Source organism: Callospermophilus lateralis, chromosome 1 (genome assembly GCF_048772815.1).
Source record: "Callospermophilus lateralis isolate mCalLat2 chromosome 1, mCalLat2.hap1, whole genome shotgun sequence".
Lineage (NCBI taxonomy): Eukaryota > Metazoa > Chordata > Mammalia > Rodentia > Sciuridae > Callospermophilus > Callospermophilus lateralis.
In genome coordinates, this window is record NC_135305.1 from 50,237,903 (window position 1) to 50,264,172 (window position 26,270).

Sequence of the window (26,270 nt, forward strand, 5' to 3'; positions counted from 1 at the left end):
TAGGGTTAGTGCCTTATGTTGTTGATACATTTTTTTTTGCTTCAAATAGGATTTAAAATTTTAAAATATACTTCTTGAAGTTTATAGTTTTCACATTTGCTTTTAGGTTTCTGATCATGTCACATTCATTTTTTTTTTTTTTGTATGGTTCAAAGTAAGAATTTAGGTTCTTTCATTTTTTTAGGGATGAGTACCCAGATGTTCCAGAAATATTTGGTGAAGGTACTATGGCTTTCTTAATGCCTTACCTTGGCAATGCTGTGGAAAATCAAGTGATCAATCACATGTGTGCCGGTGTATTTCTGGACTTACCTGTTATGTTTGATCTCCATATTAGACCTCTTCCTGTGTTAGACTGCTTTAGTAACTATAGCTTCCCAAGTCTTGAAAATTTTACTAGAAGAATGCTTGAATTTTTTTATTTCTGAATATATTTTAAGATATAGAATTCTGTATCAACAGTTTTTTTTTTTAACTCATTGGGTATTTATAAGTTTTTCTTTATTTTAATTTTTCATCAATTTGATCATGATGCACATTTGTGGTTTTCCCTTTTTAGAGGATTGGGATTCTTCAGTCAGTAAGTTATTTTTTACCTATTGCGACATTTGTTTTGTCATTACTGTTTTACACTTTTATTCCACTCCTTCTATATTCCTCTTTTGTCATTCCAATGTCATGCTTATTAAACTACTTAATATTTTCCCATGGGTTCCTGATGCAATTTTTTTCCATTTTTCACTAGTTTGTTTTTCAATTTTTTCAGAATGGGCAAATTTTGTTCATCTCTTTTCAGTTATCCTGATGTTTTATTTTTATTCGTTGTTTCCCCCACCAGTGGTGGTAATTGAATATAGGGCCCTGCATGCTAAGCAAATGATCTTCTACTGAGCCATATCCCCCATCCTGATCTTACTTTTTCAATTTATTTAATTTACTATTATATATTTCCAGTGTATTTCTAAATTCAGATATTTACAACTACCACCTAGTAATTCCATTTTTTAACAAGATGATAAATTTCTTCACTTCTTCACTCATAGTCATCTTAGTTTTGTGTCATTGAATATATTTCTAACCTTTTAGAAGAGTTTTTCCCTTACTCTTTCCAAATGCTGAATCAATTGGGGGTTCATTTTTCTTGGTTGGGTCATCTTTTTTTTTCTGTCTATACTTATAGTAAGTACTAAATTACTAACTTAGCAAAATTTTTCTATTTTGTATTTCATATTAAATTTTTTGTGATACTATGCATAAAATCTGGTTTTTACAATCTCTTTTGAAAACTCATCAGGTACTAGTTCACACTGAAAATATTACCTGAATTAACAGAGTGTTTGTTTAAAATTTGGTTATTGCGGATATGTAAATTTAAAGTTTTTTTTTTTTACCAAAACCTTCTAAGGTAGTAGGATATATACACTAAACTCCATGTCACACTGTGCACAGCAACTGCCATCTATGCTCAGCTGTTAGTCCTCTCCTATTGTCTAAATCTATTTACATGTTGAAGTTCATGGATCAGAAAAGTAATTAAGAAGCATTAATAATCATACTTGAAAACTTAAACTCCTTTGTGGTTTCCTCTTATCTGCATTCCCTCCTTTGATTTATAGCCCTTCTGTAGCCTAGATCTCTATCCTTTATCATTCAGTACTAATAAGATTGCCATTTCTAATTGAACTCAGCTATGCTCTTCCATGTGAACATGGAGGACGGACAAAGAAAGAGTCATAACAATATAAATATTTCAAGAGTTCCTATCTTCTAAGGTTTAAACCTGCTTGGCTCTGCCTACTTTGATGGCTCTCTCCAAAATTCAATAATTTTTTAAAACCATATATTTTGACTAGAGTTTATAATTAATATCTGTGGGGCAGTTGGTCGATAAAAAACTTTTCTTCCATTTCCAGAATCTGGAATCTCTTTTGAGAAATGTGTAGGTAGTTAAAAGTCTATTTCTCATCTTGAATGTGTATTAGTTCTCTATTGCTCCATAACATATTCCTATAAAACTTGGTGGCTTAAAATAACAATTATTATTTCCCTGTTTCTGGTCATCAAAAGTCCAAATGTAACTTAGCTGGGACCTCCAGCTCTTGGACTCTTGGAAGACTGCAATCAAGGAATGGTCAAGTGCAGCCGAGTTGGAGAGAGATATACTCCAGAGCTCACTTATGTGTGCATTGGCAGGCCTCACAAGACCTACAGTTGGCTCTCTATATCTGTAGCTTCCACATCTATGGCTCTAACCAAGTGAGGATCTGAAAATATTTGTAAAATACGATGTTGAATAGGTACTCAATATGTACAGACTTTCTTCATTTTTTTTCTAAACGATAATTGAGTAAAACAACTATTTATAAGCATTTGTATTTTATTAGGTATTATAAGTAATCTAGAGATGATTTGATTGTATGGAAAGATGTACATTTATATGCAAATAATTTGCGATTTAATATAAGGGAATTAAGCCTGTACAGATTTGGATATAAGCAAGAGGTCCTTAAACCCATCTCCTGTAGATACTGACCTTATTTTCAAGCTTGTTCCTTCAGAAGTTGGCAACCTTAAGTTCTTATTGATTTGGCTGGAGATGTCAGTGCCCTGCCACACGACCTCTCAATGAGGTCATTTACCATGTGATAGCTGTCTTCCTCTAAACTTAGGGTTGCAGGGAGAGTGAGGAAGCTTGAAGCTAGAATTTCTGTCAACTAATCTTAGATTTGACACTCTTTTGCTTTCCGTATCCAGGCCATATTTAAGGGAAGGGACTTACACAATGGTGTAAATACTAGAAGTCATGGATTGTCAGAGGTTATTATAGAAGGACCTCAGGGGAAAGACACAAAAAGACATTTCTCACTGTTCTTTCAAGGACCCATTTATTTTGAAGGTAAAATATCTCTTGCCACTCTTTCTGATTACTTATCACTGTTATTTTAGAGGTGTTCCCCCAAAGCTCATGTTTTATACAATGCAAGAATTTTCAGAGGTAAAAATCATTGAGTTATGACACCCTTGACCTAATCAGTGGATTAATCTACTGTTATGGATTAACTGGGCAGTAACTGCTGACAGGAAGGGTGTGGCTGGGGGAGATAGGTCACTGGGGGAATGTCTTTGGTGCTTATATTATATAATTGGTGAGTATTCCATGCATTCTTTCTGCTTCCTTGTTACCATGTCCTGAGCTGCTTTCCTCTGTCACAACTTTTGCCGTGATGGTTCTGCCTTACCTTGAGCACAAAATAATGATGTTGACTCAGTCTATGGACTGAGACCTCTGATCCTGTGAGCCAAATAAACTTTTCCTCCTCTCATTATTCTTGTCAGCCTTTTGGTCATGGAGATGAAAAAGATGACTAAAACAGTCTCCATTTAAAATGTGAAATAGTCATAAATATAGATAGATCTATTTATATGTAGAGAGAATTTAAAGATACCAATTATGAACTCTGATAAAACTTTACATATATGAGTGTATATATATATATATATATATATATATTACACTGTCTCACTATAAATACAACTGTGTATGTGTGCATGTGGATACCACAGTTCATAATAGATATCCTCAACAGGATAATCATTATAAGACTTCCAGCAATTACTAGAATTTGAACATGAGTTGAGGCAGTTTTGTCAAGCAGGATTATATTGTCTTTTACTTATATTAGTATTTTTTCCAATGATATAAAATGCATGAATATTATTTTCCTTCAAATTTCTGTGTCAGTAGATTGTTACATCATTATTCTACTGGGTGCTCTGCTGAGATCAATTTGCAAAGTCATAGACAGAATTATATATTGATAATAACTTTTTTGACTGAATATATGTCTTAATAGTTAAAGTCAATAAACTCATTAGACTGTGCTAACATAATTTTTGAAAATTTTCTTTTTTAATTGTTCCTCCATTTTTCTCCTTAGGGAGTCATCTTCCTCTAATAGTGGTGTAAAATTTGTTGAATGGAGAAATGAGTAAAAAGCTGCAGAATTAATGGCTTAATTGAACTCAGAGTCTCCTTGTAGGACAATAGTGTGTGGCTAGGCAGACATGATACTATTTACATGTGTTTGTGCATAATTTCTCTTTCATAGATTTTAGCCACCAGCTGCACATCTCTTGTACATATATGTGCCACCTTTATGACATTACTCATTTTACTATTTGTACCCCAGATTATTTCTATTTCCATTTAATTAACTATAATTATGCTAAAGATGGATGGGTAGCAAGTTTGATAACAACTGGATGTTTCACAAAAATAGTTTAGGAACACAATTAAAAATGTATTATGTGTGCATACACACACACACACACACACACAAACACAATTTTTCTCCTGTACATAACACAAAGTGCTCTTTTGCTTCAAGCATGATGGATTGGAAGGGCTAACTGAGACTGGTGTAATTTTGAGGGGCTCACAGCTTCCTGAGTCTCCACAGTTATAAGCACACCTGTGGGTGTTGACCCTAGAAAAGCTGATTAACCAGCATGTGCTTTAGTTTTGCCCTCTATAAATTAAGGCTAATAACACTACTTTTCTTCCATCACTCATGGATATTGAGAATTAATGAAATAACATTTGGGAAGTTCTTTGAACTCCTCAAAGATATTATTAACATTTCATACTTAGTCTCAACATCCTTCACACATTCTCAGAAATAATTGAATGGTCAGATAATTAAAAATAGCAGCATTAGGTGTTTGGAGATTATTGTCTATAGATTAGTAATTTAAGACTTCTTAGATATTGAAAAAATTAAATTTTGTGGGGCTGGGGTTGTGGCTCAAGCAGTAGCGCGCTCACCTGGCATGCATGCGGCCCGGGTTCAATCCTCAGCACCACATACAAACAAAGATGTTGTGTCCGCCAATAACTGAAAAGAATAAATATTAAAAAACTTCTCTCTCTCTCTCTCTCACTCTCTCTTTAAAAAAAATAAATTTTTGGACCACATTATAGTTATGTAATGTTTGACACACTTATTTTCATGTTGACAGAGCATTGATTTCTAATTTTTAGACCCCACAATTCCTTAGAGTAGACTAAACTGCTGAAATGTCATATTTCATTCTGATATTAGCACTTATTAAGAATTATTTTAGAAAGACTGGTGCATATTCAAAATATTCCAGGCTTTTCCTAGGCTGAGTGCTTTTGAGAGCAGTGTGTTCAGCCATTGGTCTCATGTGCTCAAGATTTCATCGGTGTAGAGGAATCTCTGGTACTGTCAGAAGGCAGGAGTCAACAGCAGAGGTAGAGGAAGGGCACAATGGAAAGTTGGATGTAAATGTAAACACATGAAATAGCTTCCCTCCCTCTTTCGGGAGGGCTCTTCTGTGGGTCATCTTCTCAGATGTCTTGGTCTGATTCTAATTCTGGATATTCCTCAATGCTCATGTTTCTTACTCTACATCTCCCCTGTGGCTCTAGTTTCTAACATGAAAATTTCAGAGTCAGGAGGTGTCTGAATCTAGACATTTCTTTGAAGTAGCATAGGTCTTACTTAAGTCTTGTATATAGTGGGGAATGGGATATTGTTAGCATCTGTGTGGAGTCATGAGAATGAAGATTGGGCAGAAGCTAGTCATCTTTCCTGTTACTTTTGATTTAATTTATTGCTTTAATGTAAAGCATGATATTGTCAATTTTTACTATATTTGTTTAATATCTGATTTGAGGGTCAAACATAAAACTCATGAGATCTAGATTTCTATCTGATTTCCTAATGAGTCGTTTGAAACTAGTGGAGGACGCAGCACATCTTAGTCATCTAAACGTAGTCTTATGAGTGGAGGAACATTGTAAATGCTCAGTTCTCTTGTATTCAGATTTCTCTCACCTCCTGCTGCCCTGTCTTTGCCGATTTTAAATTTTGTCCTTGTTGAGCAAAGCTGTCTCTCTGCTTCCTGGTGCCATGTTCTCAGCTGCTTTCTTCTATCACTCTTCTATGATGATGAATCTTGTGTCCCAAGGAATGGAGGTGGCCATCTTTGGACTGAAGCCTCTGAAACTGTAAGTCCCCAAATAAAGTTCTGCTCCTAAAATTATTCTTGTTGGATCTTTTGGTTACAGTAGAAAAAAAAATCTGGCTAAAACAAGGAGTATTAAAAGCAGTAAGTTTATGGCCCCTGCCAAAATTTTTAATAACCATCTGCTTGTCAGATGGGAGTGGGAATAGATAGGACAGAGGATTTGGAGAGATGGCTCAGTCAGATGGGAAAATAAATCACCTCTACTCAAAAAGGAGGAAAAACAGTGCAGTGGGTGTCTTGGATTCCCAGTACTTCCCAGCTGAATCTGTTCACATTACCTGACCAATAGAAAGAGAATCCATTAACTAGAGAATCACTAAAATCATAGCTATTGTCTTAGAAGTCATAAACACCCACATGATCCATAATCCTTTTGCTATTTAAATGACAGTGGCATAGAACTTACATCTAGCTAGATGCATAACTTTCTTTCTTCATTTCACTAATTTCACTAACTCTAATTACACATCTTAGAGGACTTGACTTTTGAACATCAATCATTTTGGTATTGCCAGTTTTCACTACAATGACAAATGTAATACTTCTAACAAAAGGACTGTGTAAATGCACTACTGAAATGTGTTATAAGGGGCCTAACATTGGCTGAGTTAATGTTCCATATAGTCAGTTATGTTTTGAGTTGAATAAATGTCATGGTGTCCCTTAGGAAGACAAAATTTCCTATAACAAAATATCTTGTGAAGTGCTAAACCATTGACAGATGTAATCAATTTTTCAAACCCATGTCCTCATAATCAGAGCCTATTTTAATCATAGGCTAAATAAAGTCTCCTTAACTAAACAAAAAATTTTCCATTTATAGTGTTTGGTTTAAGTAATGTTCCCCCAAGATAAGCAAAAACTCAGAACTGGTCATTGGTCATATTTGAATAACTCAGACAGATAGAGCTTAATGAACTCCTTTGGTTGGTTTTTCACCTAAACATTCACTTTGGAATATTCAATGATTTTAATTTTTCTATATTATGTGAAAAACATTATGGCAGAAAGAATTAAAGGGAATTATTAATGTAATATGATGCTTAGAAAACTCTATTAGTTGGCACTCATTGCTTGATTCTTATTTTCTTTTCTGTGTTGCCTAACCAAAAAATTTCATCTTAATATCCTTGGCATGAGGATTTCAGGGGCATTTTCTGTGTGCATCAACTGCTGCAGCTTCCACTGGCTTCTAGATCTTTCCAGCATTACAGATACCCACGCTTGATCTTGTTGAGTGGTCAGTGTGGCTGTTGTTTCTCCAGCCCTGGCTTGTCATTAGACTCTGTCAGATGACCTAGGAAGGTGACTGTAACTTCTGGAGTACTTCTTCCTTTCCAGACAAAAACACATACCAGCAGATATTGAAGATGTACGAAAGTCCTCATTATGGGTACAAATAGAACTCAAGGGAGGAATGTGATTGAGAGGACACATCTTTTCCAGGACACTCTTTTGTACCATGCTACACTGGGTGGTTTAAGAGGCAGTGCTTTCAAAGAAGAGTATGGCTTTAGCCCTTTTGTTCCTATGTATTTTTTTTTCTTCAATTCTTCATCTTTCAAGTTCCTTCTGCAATCTAGTGCAGAGAAACTCTTTCAAAAGGAGGGCTGATTTTTATCTAAGATAATGGAATCCAATTTCATAGGAAATAAGGATAGGCCTCATGTTAGCACGGCTTTGTTATCCTGACTTTAAAAATTTATACCCTCTGTGGTTTTAATGTGAAGAAGACTTTTAGGAGCACTTAGATATCATTATAAATATACTTTCAAATTTCTGTTAAAGGAAGCATTAGAGAATGGGACTGGGCCCCAGCTTCTCAGTAAACCTGTATCATATTTACTAAAAGATTAGTCAAAATGTGGTTGGAATACACTTAATGCATTTAATTAAAATAGCATGTATAATTTAGGGACTCATTCATTCTCATAAAAATAGAAAGCATACTAAAATTATAATAATTCTAGCAAAAATTCAATTCATTCTGAGCAAAACCATCACACTAGCTGCTCGTCTGAGAATATTCAAAGTGTTACTACCTCTTAATCTGTTCTTCCTGTCCTAAATTTGGTGTCTAATTCTATGTCTGGTTTATAATAGGCACTCAGTCTATTCTGAAAATATGAGTTGAAGATTAAAACATCTGTTATATAAATATTTAATGAGCATCGATTTGTCACTGTGCCAACCTTTATAAGTAGCCAAGCAGATACTGCCTGGGAGATTTAGCTTTGGGCGCTTCAAGATCATATTCCTGGCTGGGTCTTCCTCTCACTAACATCAGCATAATTCCCACACATCAAGCAACCCTTGGTGCCCTGTGCTTAGTGACTCGGTTTCTGAGTCGCATCCATCAGTCAAGCCATAGAGCTGCAGTTTAACTTACCAACTTCTCTTGTCAGCTCCCTTGAATCGTGTGCTTCTTTTTTTTTCTCCATAAGATACATTTGGATGTAAATCTGTGTGAAATTAAAATATTTTAGAGCAAAACCTATCACTTCCAGTTCCAGCTACTCTGATCTTTTAGGCAAGTCCTCCTGTTGATATGACATGTTCTCTGTGACAGGTTCTTTCCTGTACCCCTGGGTCATGATAAAAGTAAATTCTTATTTTTACATGTCTTAGAAATAAAGAACCAACAAAAGCCCTTTAATTTCTCAATTGCCTACAAAATAATCAGAATTTTGAACAGTAGCATCCAGAACAATGACTGATGAGATCCTGCCCATTTCCTTCAACGAACATTTTTATATGTTAACAGAAACTTATTTCCCACAGTTCTAGAGCCGACAGTCCAAGTTCAAGGGGTTGGCAGAGTTGATGTCTGGGGAGGCTCTGCTTTCTGGCTCATAGATCCTGTCTTGCTGTAAACCTACCTGGGGAGAGGACAAAGGTAATCTCAAGATCTCTTTTACAGGGCTCGAATTCCATTTCTGAGGGCTCCTCCCCCATTACCTAATCACCCCTCAAGTTCTTTTTTTTAAAATTCCACTACACTGGGTATTAGGATTACAATACACGAGTTTTGGAAAGATACAAGCATTCACTCTATAATGGTCTTCTAATAATTGTGGTTTTTTTTTGATTTATATTAAATTTAAATATCTTCTAACTAGTGGAATAATCTATACACCTATTACTCTGACTTCAGAGAATCGAGCGATAAATGCACATGCTTATATTCACTTGTGTGGCATTTATACATACATTTATTTTTGCAACTTTATTGATTTACATTCTTCATGTTAACATTAACATATTAAGTGTTTATAATATTACTAATGTAATACTCAATGAGATAAATGGCATGTTCTTGATGACAGGTATTATATAATATTTTACACAAAATGTAAGGATTATTTTCATTTGACAGGTACCATGATAAACACTTCAAATTTATTATCTTTATTTAGTCTTTTGACACAAGCATCTGGTTTTGAGAGATCAGTGAAGTGTTAAGAACTATTAAGAGGGGAGCCATTAACAACCCTATGGTTAAGGAAGCTAGGAGAGATTTCAATCTCCAGATACCAGAAAATTAGCTGGAAATACAAGACAAAGCATCAGTTCGGAAAGAGTGGCCTTTGGTAGAGGAACATAGCTCTATTAACTATCAGCCTAAAAGGGAAGGAGCTGAAGGAAAAAGAGTATTCTCCTCTCACCTTCCTCCCATCTTCTACCAATTCAACCAAAATGAAGTCCAGCGGGTAAGTAAGGCTGTCAGGCAGTCTATAAAAATCAGTCTATTCCTGCTGGGAGCCATCAGCCAAGTAGGTATGACAATTTCCTTGCCAGCGTACCCCCATGTTTCTTTAGTGGAAGGACTCGTGGAAACAGGACATTTTGCAGCGACATTGCATGTAAGGTGACCTTGCTCAAGGACCAGGGCGGAGTTTAGGGCATTGCCGGTTTAGGAAGATTATTCCTGCCGGGAATAGGGCGTATCCTGCTGCCTGAGTTCCCCTTGATTCAGAATATATTTGGAGACAGAAGCCCAATGGAGTGGTGGATTTGGGCAGAGAACGTGGATTTCCCCAGAACGTGTTTGTAGAAGGCCGGTGTGAGATCGGGAATAAAGAATTGCTGTTTGAATCTACAAAGCTGTGAGTGGCTCGTGATTTGTGCCCAGCCAGACTGCGGCATATTCCAAATCCTATGGAACAGAACAAGGAGAGGAGGAAATCTGGAGAATAAACTAAATTCATACCATGTCCTATCATACTGGGTTTTACTCTCTTTGTTCCCCGGGATCCAGCTGCACTTCCTACTTAGCATTCTCTGAGCAGAGCAAGCACACTCTAACCTCCGGGCCTTTGCACTGGCCACTCTGGGTCAATGTTTTGCTCTTTCACAGACATCTGCATTCACAGGAGCTTTTTTGGGAACTCCTAATATCCAAACTATGACAGTTGATTATCTCAGGTATTTGTTATAATGATAGACAGCTGACCTAAACACTATCTCAACTGTAATGTCTTGGAAGGTCTTTTAATTTTTCCTCTCCTTCAAACTTATTACAAATATTGGAGTACTCACTATATTTCATACATTATAATGACCTCTGGGAATAAAATAGAGAACAAGACAGAGAAGGCCACCATCATCAAAAAAATTTGGTGTATAACAGAGATTTTAGAAAAGAAAATATATTATTACAATACGGGATGCTACTAGACATTTCTCCCATTACTTAAAATAACCACACTTGCTTGCAGTTCATTATTCTTTCATATATTTCATTTGAAAACACTCTCTTTGGAATTTAGCCAGTCTATGGGAGGAGGGTCAATAAATCAATTCAGAAGCTACCTTCTTTTTCGTTTCCAAATTGTTGCCCCTTTAACCTGCTTCTGTAATTTAGGTGTCATTTTGCCAGATAGAGACAAATATACATTTATTCGTTTCAATAAATGTCCTTAAAAGTATTGGGCAAAAGAAAGCTCAGCTATTTCTTTGTACAGAACAGGGCAAAAGTTTAATTTGATTTGGGTAGTGCATATTTTCTATTAAAAAGAAAAAATGCAATGTGTGGGTGAGAAGTTGACTATAAAAGCCTTAGTCTGGAGAGGATTTAAGAGAAAAATTTGTTCCTTTTTTTTTTTTTTTTTTTTTTGATAGAATTGATTATCCCCAAAGGAAGATTTTTTTTTTTTTTAAAGAGTGGTTCTGGCACTATAATAGGAAGATTCCAGCCAGTTCTGATCCCAATAGAAGTCAGAATGTAAGCAGATAGTGGTGCATGGGTGGGGTCTGAAAGAGCTCACCTCCATGAGGTGCAACACTTTGGGCTCAAGCTTGTCAAAGAGGAAGAGTACTTTTTATGAATTTGACATTGGAAACACTACCACCAAAAGCTGTGTGTTAGTACCCCTGGGACAGCTGAAAAGGGGGAATCCACCTATGCCACTAGTCTGGGCTGTACATGTGACACACCTTGGCGGGCTAGAAGAGCTTTACTACCTCCTAGCCCAACTCATCCACGCCTAATGAGAAATCAAGAAACATGGGAAACTGTGCATCCCAATCCCTAAAATCAGCCTCTGCAGGGGTCCTCTGATTATTGCGAATGCCTGTTAACTCCACCTGGCTTCAGAATTCTGGCTTCAGCTTTCTCTGTCCAAATTCTGCCTGCTCTCCTGACGACTCTGGCCCAGGAAGTTCACCAGGTTCAACTCTGTGGAGCTGGATGCTCTCCTCAGTGTGTCAGTAGGACTAAGAAACTCCTGGACGCATGATGGACTGGAAAAGTCAGGATTAACTATAAAATGACTGATTTTGTCATTTTATAGCTAATGCTGGCAAGCAGAGGGTAAATAAGTGTTTTTATTGTATACACAGAACGGGGTGACCTAGTTTTACTTTAAGATGCTGATGGAGGCTTGAATTTGAGGTGGTGCTTCAGTCCCCACATTATTTCAGATATCATTTTGTTTGCATTAATGGGGATTATAAAATGATATTTTTCTTCATATGAATTTATAGCATACACTTTATATTTTTAATTTTATTTTTTATTCTGATTTGTTATGTATGACAGCAGAATGCATTACCATTCATATTATGTAGAGAGAACACAATTTTTCATATCTCTGGTTGTATACGAAGTATATTCACACTATTCGTGTCTTCATACATGTACTTTGGATAATGATGTCCATCACATTCCACCATCATTTCTAACCCCATGTCCCCTCCCTTCTCCTCCCACCCCTTTGCCCCATCTAGAGTTCCTCTATTCTTCCCATGCTCCTACCCCACAACCACACTATGAAACAGCTTGATGCTGGTTGTTTTAATGAATCATAATAATAGCCATGATTTATCAGGTTAAAACACCTTATAAACTAGATTTCTTTTTAAAGTTCTGTTTGTTGAGATATAATTTATATATGGTACAATTTACCCCATTTAGTTTTATGGTTATATGAATTTTGATAACACAAATATAGAAAATGGCAACATTTATATGGATATATAGTACTACCATCAAGATACAGAGTATATTACCTTGTTTTCTTTTTTAAAACAAATAGAGAAATTAATTTTAATATATTTTCATTTAACCCCATAGATTACCAACATAATTTGCAAAGAAAATAATTTTTAGTAAGATATTTCAAGTTCATTTTCTTTGTGCTAGTAAATCTTTGGAATCTAATGTCTATTTTACACATAACACAATCCCGTGCACATCAGTTCCTCTTTTCTATCTCAAAGCTTGGATCCTGTCTTTGCTTCCTACCTCTTCACTTAGCTACTTTATAGTCCTTACTTAAATGTCAGTTTCTAAAAGAAATGATTTTACTCTCCTAATTCTGTTCCCTCTGTTGTAATCTCAATTAGTCTTCTACATTTCTCCTCAAACTGTTTCTCACAACTTTTTTTTTAAAAAATAATTGATAGTTATCAATACTTTAATGTCTCACTCCTTTTTCTTTTTAATAATAAAAGTTCTAGATTGCAAGAGCTCGCCCTGCATTGATTATTGATCTCTCTCCAAACACCTAACATAAGTTTTATAATTATATAGAGCAGGCACTCAATGCATATTTATTGAAGAATGAATACAGTAGTGACTGACATAAAGCAAATTTGATTCAGAGGTGAAGTTACCAGATGGAGTCATGTCTGAATGATAGCATTTGGGAACAGTAAGAAGGAAATGCCTGACAGATTGCAAAACACTCAGGGAATATTGGGATGGCAAGGAACATATACCAATTCTCCACCAACAGTTCTTGAGAGGGATATCTTTCTCATAGATATTACACTCCTAAACCGCATCACATACCTAAAAATACACAACACACAGGTGCACACACGTAAACACACAGACACTACTGCCACCCCTATCTCAGAGGGTAGAAGGATAGTCATCTTGAGAAAGAAGAAATGTACAGCAGCCTTGATTACTAGGTAGTGATTACATCATCATTTATGTGGTCATTTTTAAAATGATTTTTCTACCCAGTTGTAACCTTGTGATGGGAATTTTCAGTAACTGGGTAAAATCATATGGAGATGATGCCTATTTTATTCACTGGGGATTCTGCACTGGCTAATGCATAGGTGAAAATAACCCATGCATTCGTGAATAAATGAATAGGGATGCTAATAAAGCAGGTTGGGCAAGTTAATGCCACAGAGAAGTCAATTAACAGGAATATGCAAGCAATTTAAGAGATGGATACCTGTAAGACAAGAGCCAAACTTGATAGCATGTTGATAACTTGATGTTACATAAAGATCACATTTATTGGTTATTACTGCTTTGAAAGAAAAGCATGCTTTTAAAAACATTTTTGTATTCTTAGACTTAGTACTGTGTCTAGCAAATGGAAGAGAATTAATTTTTTCATTGAGTCAATGCTGAATAAATGCCAAGGGATGGTTTATCTTTATTGTCTAAAGGTCAGGCTTGACAATAACAGTAGAATAGGAACTTCTTTGTTACCACCCCACCCACAAAGCCTGGCATTGCTTTCCCTTTTCTTCTTTCTCTCCCATACAGTTCTTATTCCCCACTCTTTCTGATGCCCTCAGGATTTCTTTCATAGGCACACTCAGAACCAAGCCATTGGTGTTGCCATGGCAACACCTAAACTTGAGATTTAGTGCTCAATCTTCCCTGCTTTATTCCCCTTCAGAAAGTACTTTCCTTCCCTAGATCACTGACATTCAAATAGGCCCAACTCCAATTTTAAAGACAAACAGAAAAGGAGTAATCAGTAAATTGGGCTAACCTCCGTGAATCAGGAAAATAAGACAAAATAATTGAAATCTCTATCAACTTTAGGTAAATTCTTTTCCCCCCTACACATTGTTTAGAATTTTTCCAAAGTTTTTCAGTGACGACTTGTCCTCAACAGTGTGTGTGTGTGTGTATGTGTGTGTGTGTGTGTGTGTGTGTGTGTGTGTGAGAGAGAGAGAGAGAGAGAGAGAGAGAGAGAGAGAGATTTAGAGAACCCAGGGGAAACAAAACACAGACTTAATTTCAAAACGGAGGAAGGAAACTCAAGGTTGTTTCAAGGGGAGGATAAATCACTCAGGGAATTACTAACAGGGCTCCTTCCCAGACTCAGCCCAACTCAGCTGCTGCCTGGCCCTCTAACAATTCCCTTTAGCACTTGGGTGTTTCTGAACAGCTGAGGTTGGCTTTAACTCTTATAACTAAAACAACAAATGACAGAAATATCTTTTCATTGTTTGATGTAAGTCCTAACTGATTTTTATCCTCTGGGAGAACAGAGACGGGTCTTTTATGTTTTATACAACTTTTCATCATTAATGCTGAAAATCAGATTAGAATCAGGCTTCTGCATAGATGGAAAGATTTAAGATATTTTGAAAGCCTCCTTCTCTTAAACTTAAAGCATCCCTCAGAAAAATACGAATGTTGCTGGCCCAGCATCCTGGTTGCACTGTGGCACAGTAGGGAGGCGCAGAGGGGTGGGGACAATCTGTCTGGTTAGCTCTTACCTCACTGGTCACTGACATGCTCTGAGACTATTTTTTCAGCCTTGCTCCACCTCCTCAAGTCACACTGTGTTCCATTTCCTGTCTAGAAATTTCATATTCCCTCCTGTTGATTGCAAACTCTGCAACTTTAGATTTCAGTCTTTCCACAGAAGCTTTTTTAGCCTGGACTTCTCATACCCCTGCAGTTTGTAAGAGCTACACTCCAACTCATTGGTGACAGAAAAAGATAGTGGCTGAATATGAATAATTCAATTCCAGTTTTTTTTTTCTTCTTGCTTGCTATATTGGGGTCTCTTCACGAGCCACCAACCAAAGCTCATTTTGGTACTATGCATTGTGACGGCCACTGTACTGGAGGCTAGAAATGAGGTATAGAACAAAAGCCAATGTTATGGCATGACGTTGCTCAGAAAAAAATGAATGAATGACGTCCAAAGCTTACTAAAGTAAAGGTTCTCTTCATGTAGAATAGACTATGCGTCTTAGAGGAAAGATTAATTTTCACAGAAACAAGATGTATATATCCCTTTACTGGGAGGTGACACTGGTGTGCACCAAACCCCCGAAGCAAGACAGGGCTTCTAACGTTTAAGAATCTAAAAGGATTTCTGTGTGATCCTGGGATGTGGTGTGGTGAGGAAGGAAAAAGTGGTGAAGTGTAAGACTGCAGAGAAGAGAGGGTTTCTGGCCTCAACAAGTGGCCCACCTGCACTTCTCAGTTCTGTGTAGCCTCTGCGACTTTTCGAAAACACTCAAGCGTGAATAGCTAGGTCCTGCTATTACATGTTTTGCAGCAATAAAAACAAGATATCATCTTAACAGTTATCTTAATAAGAGGCAAAATGTGTTGCTAATGGATAGTGTAGTTCAATTCTTCAGTATATGATTTTAGGGATCATAAGAAAGATTGATTACAGCTCACCTATAGAGTGTGGCTACAGCTCCCACACAGAACATAGAAAATTATCATTTAACATTCAAGATACATACATTGATACATACACTGTATCAATGTATGTGTCTTTTTCCAAGTTTAAAAAGTGAATGGCCTGCTTTAATTGTATCAGTCATTCTCACCAAAGAATGAGAGAAGGACCTAAGAGAAGACCTTGCTATGAGGAAGAAGAAAGAGAAAAGTAAAGAGCATAACTCTCTAAAGTCTTTAGTAAATGATCAAAAATATTACCAGAAGGTGGTAAGATGAGAATTAAGCATAGTTTTTGGTATAGCTATTTTTTTTTTTTGCTTGAAATTGTCTCTAATTCCTTTACAATATGGCTAGGCATCCTAATCAAATACTGTATTCTATTAACCAATTTTCCTTTGAGTTTTGATTTTAATATCTATCAACACTGATGATTATCATCACTACACTAAGTACTGATAGGCTAGAAGCAACAATCATTCTATTTGATAAAACCTCTGTAGTCACATCCTTACTACTAATGACCTATAGCTGACTATAGAAAAATAAAGGGAAAATGAGACAGAATGATCTTAAAATACATATATTAATATACTAATATTCACTTAATTGAAAGGCTTACATTGTGTAATAGAGCAGAAGTATTAGTCCAGTTTTTGTAACTATAACAAAATACCAGAGGCAAGTTGTACTATAAAGAAAAATGTTGTACCTTGGCTCATGGTTCTGAAGATGAAAGGTTGAGGAGTTGCATCTGGTGATGCACTTCTTGCTAGCAGAGTTCTGAGGTGGTACAGAGCATCACATGGCAAAAGACAAGGAGAGTACATGTGTATGTGTGTTCATCGGGTCTCTCCCTTTTCTTATAAAGCCACCAGAATTGAAACATGGAGGATCCACCCTAATGACCCATTTAATCCTGATCACTTCCCAAAGTCCCTATTTCTAAACAACATAATTGGATGTTTCTTCTTTATTAATATTTCAATATGGGGAATAAATTTCAACCCATGAAGTGTGGGGTGGTACTAAAACTATATTGTAACCATGCAACAGGCATGTAGCTATTTTACATTTTCAAGGCAGTACTATGGCATCACAATCGAATGGAATTGTGCATATAGATGCAATACATATTTTATTAGCAATTTGTATTAGGAAACAAAAAAAATTGCTATGAGAGAAGAAAAAAGATAATGACCATATGTGCTGGTATATATTTCAAAAAAAATAAAACACACATTTACAGTAGAGGAGGAAACTAGGATTTCAACTATGAAGTCAAATAGTTGAGTTAGGCAAATTCTCAAAAGAAAATATAATAAACAAATTCCTAAAGTACAGAAGTCTGAAATAATCAGTATTTTTCTTTGTAGTTCTAGTTCATAATATATGTAAAGACATCAGTGTATTTCTTCAGTTATCACCACATGCCTGTATAATAATACAAAATCAATGCATGAGAAAGATGTATGACCTATCTTGTAAATGAACAATTCCACTTTGCCTTTTCTTTCAATGTTTTACCCATTCCTTAACATTCACAGGATGAACTGTGTTTCTTACCATGTAACCTTACCCAGTTAATTGTGATAATTTTATTAATATGATCTAAGACAAATAATTAAAATCATAGAAAAGTGAATAAGAACCTAAACAATCTCTTCCCTTAAGGCACTAAATATAGATGCCATCACAAGCATGGCAAAGATAGAGGGGCTACCTTTCTTTTCCCTCACAATCAATGCTACTTTTATACTAGGGTAAGGGGATCCTCTGCCCTACATTTTGTGTTCTACGAGATATCTTTGAATTTGCATTTTCCAATTTTTTGTTGATAATTTTTTATAAAGTGTAATATTATGGCAATTTCAAAGCAATAAAAAGGTTTTAGATGTTTATTCTAAATTCATCCACTTACTTTTATATATATGGTCACCAAGAGTGCATGCATTGACATTAAGGTGCAGAAGTTATTTTGAATGGCCCTACTAAGAAAGCTACATATATTAAAAAAAGGTTATTTTATTAAAGGTCACATTGATACCCCTGCATCAGATCAGGTAGTAAATGCAGGCATGATGCACCTCATAACTCTTAACTTCCACTCATGAAGAATACCACTCAATTCCCAGGGAAACCAGGGCTTTGCCTCACCAAATGGACTCAAGTTCTGGGAAGGGCAATGGTGAATGAACAAAGCCTCAAAGGATTGTGCATTATCTGCTGCCACATTGAAGACACAGCTGCTTTGGAGTGTGAGGAAGATGTGAGCGAAGCAAGCATTTGCATAAGGGAAAATATTAACTTGTCAAACGTTTCTTCTCTGTTATCATGACTGTAATAGATTCATGCATAATAAAGCATTGTTTCCCAGTAATGCCAAACATTAATTTCCTTGCTTCTCTTTTTGTTCTAATACATGGTTTATAGAAATATGTATTATTGTTGCATAGGCAGGTGGGAAACCTTTAATACAATTGATTAAAATTCTCTTTTAATAAGGAAATGTACATATTCACATGTAGAAATGTCAATCACATAATTAAAAAGGGTAAAGCATTAAGTCAGTTGTATACTTTGAATGAAATAGCTATGTAATGTTAAAATCACAATTAAAAACTAATTATATTTCCACAGACAAATTAAATATCAGCTCTATATTTTTTTTGATATAAAAATTTTAAAGTAGGCTTTATTTTGGAATAGTTTAAATATGCAGAATAATTGAGAAGGTAACATAGAGAATTCCTAAATACTCAACAGCCAGTTATCACATTAGTGTGGTGTACTTGCTATAGTTAGTAAGTCTATGTCGATACATTATTTTAAAATGAAGTCCACACATTATTCAGAATTTCTTAGTTTTTCTTCAATGAACTTTTTCTCTTCCAGGATCCTACATATCCCATTTAGTCATATCTTCTTAAGTACCATTTGACTATAATTGTTTTTATGACTTTGATACTTTTGAAGATTCTTGGTAAAGGGTTTTGTGTTTGTCCCTTAATTAAGATTTTTCATGATTGCGAAGTGTTTAGATTTGGGGAGAATGACTTTTAAAGATGAAGTACCATTCTCATCACATAATTTCAATAGTGCCTGACTTATCATAATTGATGGTCAACTTGATTACTGACGGGATGGGGTGTGTATCATTTTTGTTCACTATAATTTATCCCTGCCTCTTTCCCGTAATAGGCTCTGTAGAAGGAAGTCATTATGTGCAGCCCAGACCTGAAGAGTCATGAGTTGTGCTTCACCACTTTGTAGAAAAAACATCAAAAATATTAAGAATTATTCTGCATAGGAGATGTGCCTGTACTTCCCATTTGTTTATGGTAAACTTATTATCTATGTAAGTATGGACTTATAGATTTTATAAACCTATATTTTTTAATTTAATTTTTAGTTTTTACTCTAATTGTTCCAGCTGTAGCCCTTGAGACCTCTTTCCATTAACTTCTGTGTCCTTTTGACATAGCCTCATCATTAAGTTTCTAAAATTTTTATTTTTATTTTGTTTGAGCTTTTGTTTCAGAAATTTTTAAATTGCTGAAAATAAAAAATATTCCAAGTTCATCTTGTATATCGTGGATTTTTTCCAAAAAACTTTGTTTTTTTAAATTTGAGCATATTAGAAACGAATAACTGGATATTGTTATGCTTGTCATTGCTTCTAGGCTCACTTAAGGGACAGACAGAGAAAAGAGATTTATGTATCTCTCTCTCTATATATATCTTTATAGACACACACACACACACATACACACACACACACACACACACACACAAATATTCCTACATGTAGCCATCTATATTAGGTCAAGCATGAGTTCTTACTGATGTCTCTAACCCTTGATTCATTACCACATGGGTCATGTTAGACTTTTGCCCTTACTTATCTGTAACCTCCTCTCAACATAGAGAAACTGGCTTTGGATTTACCAAATACTTGCTTAATTGTTCAACTCCCATATTAATGTACAGTACTGTAGGAATGGCTCATCCACACACCAATGGGAATTGACTTTATCAACTATGGTACAATGCTTAAGGAAAGTTGTTTTACCCTGGGTTTCTATGTTCCATTCATTTTCAAACTTAGATCAGCATATTTTTCCTCACCCTTTTCTGTGAAATGAAGTAAGCTGATTTCATTACATTACCTATTCTGTCCTGGAATTTTCTGACCTGCTAATTTTTTTCTCCTTTTAAATTCACATTATTTATGCAGTAAAATTCTATGGATTATGACATATATTGTGTCATAATTATAACCTCAAACAAAATAGATCCACAACCCTAGAATATTCCATTTTTACCTGTAAAATCCTTTATACCTTCCCACAAGAAACTGAAAACCACCAAAAATAAATATTTTTCTTACCATTATCTCAGTTTTGCTTTTTCTAGAATGTTATATAATTGGAATCCTAGAATGTTCAAACTTTGCGAACTGCCTTCTTTTACTAAGCTACATTCACTTAAAATTCATCTAAGTTTTTCATAGCTTTGGTATCTCATTTCTTTTCTTCACCAAATTTTATTCTGCTATATGAATCTACCAAATATGTGTATTCATTCATCTACTGACAACCATCTTGGTTACTTCCCTTTTTGAATTTATCAATAAAATTGATATAAATATTTAATTTTCATAAACACTAGAAAAGACACAACATTTGAGTAATAAGGAAACAAAAAGACCAAAGCTCCTTGGGACAAAATAAATAGGGGAAGGTTTAGGCTAAGGAGCTGAGTGTGTTGTTCAAAAGCTTCCAGGAATTGAGAATATAGAGTTCTTTCATACTAGATGAGATATTTTACCATTTTTAGCTGCCAGAAAACCTTAGAATTCCATTTTAGGAATAAAGAGCATGCCTTGGAATGAAGGTAATTGGTCCAGAACTAAAGGTAAAACCAAAATAAGGGCATACCCTAACATAGTGCAAAACAGTGTCCCTTTGATCAAGTGATGTGCCAATAACCTCAGAGCCTGCTAGGAAAACACTAATCTTCATAGGAAAATTTAAAAATTCAGCATCTCTAAAATATAACTGTAATATTCAGTATATAGCAAAGAGTACTATATAGAGGAAATAAATAGTAAAAGGAATGCAAAGGTAGAAGAGAAAACAAATGACAAAAATGTTGAAATTATCAGGAAAAGGGTGTATTAACTATGTAAAACATATTAATGTTTCTACAGATAAAGATATATCCAATAAGATAATATATATAGTATAGTAAAAGAGGTATAAAAGTTCTAAAAATTTGAAATGCAAACTGACACATAAAAAATACATTACTACAAGTAAAATAATTCCTGTCTGTGAACTTGATGGAAGATAAGACACAGTTGAAGAGCCTAGAGAGGTTGCAAAAATAAAAGCCACAAAAGATAATTAAAACAACATGTTCTTGGCCTTTATTGAAATGAAATATTAAAATACTATGGTGTTAATATTCAGTGTCTCAATATTAAAATGAAACATAAAATATCAGGGAAGAAAGATTGAAATAAACTTTCTTAGTGTTTCATGGCCTCATATCACATAGTCTCTGAAATGAGTAACTGGAAACCCAGACAATGAATACAGAGAATTGAGAAGAAAAATTATTTAAAAATAATGGATACATTTTTCAAATACAATTAAAAATACACCAACAATCCACAGATAAATACATTTTAAGAATGTTTGTGTATTCGTTTTATCTTGTTTTGTTGGTTCATGTGGCCAGACTAGTCCCAGATTAGCTTCCGTATCCTAGAAAAAGAAGAAAGTCCAAATGTGTTCTTCATCCATACTCATTACCACTGGCTACCGGCTGTCCAACAGAGTATAGCGGTAAACATTTTAATGTCGTAAATTGCAACTGTTAATGAAATCAAGGAAAATACATATGCACATGCTAAGCACCCATACTTATAGTCAATTCTCATTGACTCTGAGAATGGTCACATTATTTTTGCTAGTTACAGAGGAAAAAATACATTGTAAAGTGACACATATAAACAATGGCAGGTCTGGGAATCTATATCCATATTTTTTCTAGGTCTATAAATTGCAAGAAATTCTAATAGCTCTTACTATATTTATAGCATCCTCCAATTCAGTTATCTTCATGTACTAGACAGAACTCCTAAATTTGAAATAGATTAAATAATTGACATATTATATACGTATACATGATTAATAAGACCTCAGGATAATCCTCCTTAGTCTTCAATATGCCCTTAGGTAAATCAGTATTCAAAAAATATTTTGAACCTCAATTGTCTACAAACAGCCATTTTTGAAACATTCAAGGTATTTGCATATAAAATATTCACTACAAAGTATTCCTTTTAGATTTTAAAAATGATTGGGAAAGTTATTTTGTCATTTGTGCTTAGAGAGTAATGTCCGATTTTAGGCATAATTGAACTATATAAATTCAATGTGGGCTGAAACTTAAAATAAATTTGTTCCTCTAGTTATAAGCTGTAAATGTCAAATATGAAATACAGTATTACAAAGATATCATAAAAAACTTCGTACAATATAGTTGTGTTTTATTATGTCAATACCAAAATTCCATTATTTTGAAAGCTACTTTTCCCTATAAGGTTTACGTTTATTGTTTGACTCACTTGTTGTTAAATTTCAGTACCATGGAAAGGAAACTTTAAAAAATGAATTGTAGAAAGCAGATTCTGACATTTACAGTATAATTTATATAGCTAACAGGATGTTGGGTGTGTAGGAAGAATGTCTTCCTACTGGACGTTGAAGAGCTGTGGGATTTTTTAATAAATTTCTAACTACTATTCTGCACAAACTGAGCAATACATACAAATCCAAATGTGAGATTTCATACAGTATTTCCCAGAATTTTGAAAGGTACTAGAGAATTTTTAATCAAAAAATTTAAAATTTGTCCTCTTTGTCTCTAGGTATAGTAGTCTAGAAATAATCTATGCATGCTTGATAATCAGATGGGCATTTAAAAAAATGAAACAATGTTAAGTTTTCTGATGACTATGATAGTACTCCAAAGATGCTCATATCTTCACCCTTGAAAGCTGGGACTATGTTAGAATACACGGCACAAGGAAATTCAGGTTTTAGATGGACCTAAATCTGCTAATAACTGATTTTTTCCTGGATTATTTCAGTGTGCTCAATGTAAATGTTCACCTTATAAGTGGAGAAGGGAGAAGAAAAAAGACTGATTTTGCAATGGTAGAAGGGGCTACAAGTCAAGAACTGTAGTTTCCAGAAGCTGGAAATGACAGGGAAATGATTCTGCCCTAAAGTCTCCCAAATTTTAATCTCTTCTAACCTTTTGGTGCTACCCTCGCAAGACCTAATTTTGATTTTTGATCTCCAGAATTATAAGATAACAAATTTGAGTAATTTTAAACCACCAAGTTTGTGGTAATTGGTTAAAGCAACAACAGCAAACTAAAAAATTTAGTTTATATATTGACTAAAATAATACGAACTTTAAGCATGATTCAAACTTAAAGAGTTTAATTTTTCCAAATAAACAACTAAATTGGAGGTAGGACTCTTCCATTTTATGGTTCTGATTTATCTGAGATTGCAAACATTAATAAAAACTTAAATGATGAACACCAATGATATTATTTTTGAGAAAACAGCCCTACAAACACTTGTAGTACTTGGAGAGATATTTGAATCTTGCCAAGGGATTCCCATTTAGTCCCAATTATGCATAAACTGCACAAAACTATATTAATCATTAATCAAGGAATGTAGAATTTAGAATCAGTGGGTATGTTTTAGTCTGATTTTTTTGCCACTATGATGAAAGGACCCTATCTACCAGGAAAACATTAAAGGGGGGAAGGTTTATTTAAGGGCTCATGGTTTCAGAAGTCTCAATTCATAGACAGCAGGATCCATTTCATGGGGCTCAAGGTAAGGGGGAGGCAGGACATCATGGCAGAAGGGTGTGGCAGAGGGAAGCACTTACATGGTGATCAGAAAGCAGAGAGACAGAGACTCTACTCACCAGATACAAATATGTACCTCAAAGCCACACCCCCCAAAGCAAGCCTCACCTCCTCCAGTCACACCCCACCAGCTTTCAGTTACCAATTAATCCCATCAGGTGATTAATTCACTGATGGAGTTAAGGCTATTGTAACAGAATTATTTCTTCTCTGAACCTTCTTGCATTTCTAAAATGTGAGCTTGTGGGGGACACTTCATATCCAAAGAATAATAGGATACTTTTATAATTGGTACCCTACTACATAAGGAATATATTGCAATTAACTGAGCTAAAGATTTTCACCCATAATTAAAATTTTCCAAGGTTTCAACTACATCTACATTGTGTTCATCAACTAAAATGTATCATCTGGTAATTTGACAAAACTCTGAAAACACTGTGCTAAAATCAAAGATTTTATTTAAAAATTTTTCAGTTCCAGTTTTTCAGAAAATGTCATTTGTGTTCCAATTTTTTGAAGCTTAATCAGAATATTTTTAATCATTGAAACATATCTTTCTTGTATATTTGAGCTATTCCATGAAATATCTAAAATATCTGATTTTCATAAGTTATATTATTTTAATCAAACTAGGGTTTTGTTTCATAAAAAGAAGACACTTTGACAATTTAAAATGCTGCTAATTTTGTGATTGCAAAGTAATACAAAAGTGCCTGTAACTCTCTGTTTCTTCTCTCTTCCTTTTTTACCTATTGAACTATTGCACCAACATTTTCATAATTTAATATTATATTATTAATTTATGCAAGATATTCTGAACTGGGGAAAAGAGGGGCATTTTAACACCCAGAATTTCAATCTCCAAATCCTTTCTCTCTCCAAGATTCCCAGTCATCTTTTCTTCCTTTTCTTTCAACTCTTTTTTTCCCTATAGATTTCTCCAAGTTTTCATCTTTGATTTTCCATGCATGTCACCCTACTCTGTAAACAAAAGATATGTTTCTATTTTTCTTAAAAAATAGCAGCTATTGGTTAAAAACAAAAACAAAAATAAAAACAAAAAACAGATATGTTCCCTTAATACTTTTTTTTTCCACTTTCCGTAACAACAGGATACTTTGAAATAATCTGGCTTTGAAAACTATTACATTGTGGATAAAAAAAATTATTTCCTATCTACTGGAATTAACTAAATATAAATCCAGAACTAAGTGATGGGAAAGCACCCTGTGTTATATACTGAGACTAAAACTGAATGCTGTTCTCAACTGTGTTGCTAAGGCTCAATGGTCTTTTGAAAATCAGTTAATTACTCTAAGTCTCAGTTTTATCTGCTTTCAAATGAAGAAGCTGACCTAGTCAACTTCTAGGGGAGTTTACTCCTCTGAGTGTCTGTAATACTTGGTGTAAGAGCCTAATCCTCACCATTGAAGCATTTCACATTTTGGGGGGAAAGAAAAACAAAACAAAACAAAAAATTTGCACAGTAGAAGACAACTAAGTGTTCCTAATGGACCAAAATTTGAAGTGTTAGACCAGGCATTTGGAAAACTGAAGTTATCTTGAATGGTAAAGTCAAAGAGGGAACCACGTTTGACAATAAAGAAGAATGGAGCCTGGCATAAGCGTGCCAGGTTGAAAAGAGTGTGCCAAATTTGGCTTGACTCAGGCACAGTCTCTGCTTTGAAGCTGTGAAAAATAAGTTTCAATTAGCATGGTAGGTCCTGAATTTGTTAATACTGGAAGATTTGGCAAACAAATCTAAATTTACTTCCACAGGTGCTGGGAAGCTACCAAATTTGCTGAAGAAAGGAATATAATACAAACAAATAAAGGGTGCATGGAAATAACATACAGAATCTAAATTTGGTGGAGAGGAGGAAGAGAGGAATAAAATTACATAAATGAATTAAAGAAAATTTTTCTACTGAAGATAAAGCATTGGGTTATGTGTGACTGGTGGTGGCAGCTTATAGTACAGTGGACCTATGAACAGTGTGGAGATATCAGTACCTAGTCACTCTAAGTTGGAAATGATCAGACAAAATTAAAATGGGAGCAGGGATAATGAAGAGAGAGAGAGAGAGAGAGAGAGAGAGAGAGAGAGAGAGAGAGAGAGAGAGAGAGAGAAAACCGTAAGGCATTTTAAAGTGGATTTTAAAGATAGTTTTGTGTTATACAGAATATGAAGAAAGAACAATCAAATATGACATGGATATATGAAGCAGATTGGTGATGCTTATGGTAGTAGGGTGAATAGGAATTTTGGAGAGGAAGGAGTTTGGGGAGAGAAGGAAATAGATACAATTTTAAAAAGTATTCTGTGAAAGGCAGTATTTT